Genomic DNA, 3,870 nt, shown 5'->3' with positions numbered 1-3,870 from the left:
TAGGTAGCGGGAGACCAATCAGCCAACATACACAGATGGGTAATGTCATCTTACCATGATATAAGCTCTTATGAATTTTAGGGCCAAACTGCAATAACTAACAAGATACTGTTACTTTGGTTCTTTTTTGGGATTTTGATACAAAATACCTTTAAAACATATTGATGTGGTTGAGTAATAATAATCTCAACTAAAAAAGACCCAAAAAATTAATTTCATTAATGAAAAAAATAAAGAGTTGAGAAATTGCAGGTTTATTCTTATCTATGTGTAGTAGACTGGATGACTGAACCACTTTTATGTGAAATTGCAGGTTCTTAAGAGGATATGAAACTCGGACAAATAAACATATAAGGGATCAGTTGGGGTGATTAAGAAAGGCTTAAGGCAAACTTTCGCCAACTTAGATTCCAAGTGCATATTTGTCTAGTTACGACCTAGAAATGCGAAAGACACTTAGCAAATTTGCAACATCTGTGCTTAATAATAAAATAGATCTTTGTCACTACATAAATTTATCCGGTAGAAAAAAAATTATATGATAAGTTGAGGTGGCAACTAAATTTGCTATATGTTAGCTAAGGTATGATAAAAATTACAAATACTTGAATTCATTTATACTTGATTAAGTAAAATTAGAAAAAAATTATTCTTCAAATTGAATAATATCTTAGGAGTCAGACTTGAATTTTTTTTGTATGTAATGTACTTATTCTTGATTCCAATTCGAAACCTAGGTACCTACTTGAAGCGAATTTAGGAAATTGTGTTTTTTAATGAAAGACCTGCTAGAGGGTCATGGAAAGAGTCTAACAAGCATTGGTGTGGCTTTTTAACATCATAATCAAGGTAAACTCAACGGAATTTGTATCTTTTTAGTTTATATTAGTTGCATTCTAAGTAAATTTCAAGAAGATAAACATGATTTGTCGGTTATTGCAGGCAAAAACATGAAAGCAATCAGCAAGCGAGCTTCCTTGGCTTCTTTTAATCCCTTCCGATTTGTTTCTTTTATAACTAGCTCCTGTAATGAGTTTTAATGATTTTTTTTGCGTTTAAACTACTAAAGCATTATCTTTTATGATTTGGGTTTTGGTCACAAGATTTGAGATCCTATTACGGTTTTACCCAACCCCCCACAATGCGGAGGGTCTGAATACTAGTTAAAAGAAATAAAGAACTTTGTACCACATATATTCTTTCGAGAATATTAATAAAAACAACTTTGTAAAATAGTAATCAAGTTTCAAAATTGCTAATTAAATATTAAACTAGATTAGAAAATATGAAATATCAATTCATATACTCTTTAATAGTAATCCTAAATTACACATTTAGTTAACAACAATGAAACTTGAAATCTCACACGTTGTAAAAGCAAAACTTTAGCCAACATTTTGGTACCACTAGGCCAAAAGTCATTTTGTAAATATCAAACTAGTTAAAAGTTAGAACATGGTCATCCTATCCCATTTTTGAGCCTACAACGTTTAAGGGTGTTATTGTCTCTTGGCATTTTTGGAGAGGACGTCTTCAAAATTTCATGCAAAAATATGGAATTTATAAAATTGTGAGTGTCATTATCAAGGTACAATTTAATAATTAAGTGGTCTTTTTGATTTTTTTTTCATCGACACAACTCACAAATCCATGATGACAATTGACAATCGACAAGCGACGAGCCTGTAAATTATATTATAGTCTAACGAAAGAATTATGTTATGTTAATGGACAAAAAGTGTGTCGTCCAAGTAAAATAAGCTGGTCGCTCATCATGATTAACAAAAAGCTAAATGTCATCATAATGTTTCTACTTCTCATGTATAAAAGTCATTGAATACTCTAGTTCTTTGTTATTGCATGCCACCCATATATATACATAAGACTTAATTGCAGTTACGGTTCTTAACCCCCGGACCCCCGTTCGTTGAGGGTTATAATTAGACTAGAAACGCGATATGGGTAGTGGTAGTTAATTGATATGTGTAATTGTTATACAGTTAGTCGCGCACAGCTAAAGAAGGGAATAACTATTAACGGTGAATGCAACCGCATTCAGGTGAGTCTCTAGTCCCACTTCCTTGTTATGTTTTCGCGGCTGTGTGCATACTCGATGTGAAGTGTGAATACACTTACCTTAAGTGTAAGTGTACGCTATAATGTTTGATATGAAATATATATAGATGTTATAAATGGATGTATGTCGATGCGTGAACGATCTTCGGATATTGCACGTGTAGAAAAGGAAAGTAATGCTTGTCGGTGCGTGAACAATCTTCGGATATTGCACGTATCGCCAAGGAGAGTGATCTCCAAGTGGTTATTAGTGTGTGTAAATGTTATGATGTAACTTGCTTATTATATAAATGATGTAATGATAGAAAGTGTGTTGTAGATAAGTAGAGGTAGAGTGTGATAAAAGCGGCAAGGCTCTAGTAAGGGTGTTAGTGGCATGACGATAGTACGTGGTAGGGTAAGCCTATGCGTGCCTTCGTTATTAAAGTAGCACAACGTGAGTGCGTGGTAGGGTATGCCTATCCATGCCTTCATTATTAAGTGGCATAACATGAGTGCGTGGGAGGGCAAGCCTCTATATGCTTCCATAAACAAGTGGCTAAGATGTAAGGGGCAGTTAAGTGGGTAAGCGGTAAGGTGAACAGGTTAGACAGTGGACTATGTGTCTTCGGATACGTATATAATGCATGTAATAGTTGTATGGTCAGTTGCTTGGTTAACTAGAACTCACTCAGCGTAGCTGACTTTTAGTATGCATGCAGGTGAGCAGATTAAAGAACTAGCATGAGGATGGCACATGACGTGGATTGAGCGGCTGGCATCTAAAGATGGAAGAAATGATGTTTTAAATTTGATGTACTATGTTACGTTTTTAAAGACAAGTTGTATATTTCGTAACGAATGATTGAAGTTAACGTTTCCACGAAAGTTTTAATTAACTCCGATGTGTAGAACTGTGTTTATGAGTAAATCTGACGCTAAAGTAGGGCTACCGGGAACGGGGCCTTACAGCCACCCCCTGCCACCTCACCCAACTTTAATCTTCAACATCATTACACCGAGTGCAGTGTGTGTCAAATGAAGTTTCACCCCATTAGGTGCTAACCGGGTAACGGCATTAGTGGAAAGGTGTGTGGAGGCAACTCATTTCTAAACCAATCTAATAATTTGTTTCTTATTTTTTATACACAAAATATTTTTTAATAATAATTGGGGTGTTGATTAGTTAATTCCCCTCCACTAATGCCACACTATCTACATGGCAGTGATGTCACACTTTAACTAACCAAAGCACAACACTTAATGTAAAAGTGGATCGGTAAAGGTAATCAATAGCCAGTTAACCAAGCCGATCCAAGACTGAACTGGTTTAGAATCGATTATCAAGAAACCGGTATGGAAGCGATTGGAACCGTGGGTCTAGAACCGGTTTGTATTCTCCCAGCCGAAATTGGTTACAAACCGATTTGTAATCTCAAATGATTTATGATCGGTTTTGATTCGGGTTGATCCTGATTGGTCGTTCGTATTCTAAAATGATTCCGTCTAGGGTTGTTGGTTTGGGATCTATTGGGCTATAGGTATACTTAGTGCTAGGGCTTAATAAGATGTCTTTAGTTACATTTGTCAATTTTGGATTGTATTTATACTCGTATTTATATTTGTATATCCGAATCGGTTTTGTTTTCAGATTCCTTTATATTATTAAAATAGTGAATTTCATGTTGTGATCATGTATCATACTTGTCATGTTCGTATATCATCTATACCGGTCCTTAACTCACTTACTTGATACACAGTAACATACACTAAACAAGTTATGAAATAAATTATTGTATGCAGAACCCACTTATT

The sequence above is a fragment of the Bidens hawaiensis genome, unplaced genomic scaffold (assembly GCF_021521415.1).
Source record: "Bidens hawaiensis isolate Kalapana, Puna unplaced genomic scaffold, B.hawaiensis_p1.1 tig00003540_1, whole genome shotgun sequence".
Lineage (NCBI taxonomy): Eukaryota > Viridiplantae > Streptophyta > Magnoliopsida > Asterales > Asteraceae > Bidens > Bidens hawaiensis.
Note: the sequence above shows the minus strand (reverse complement) of the source record.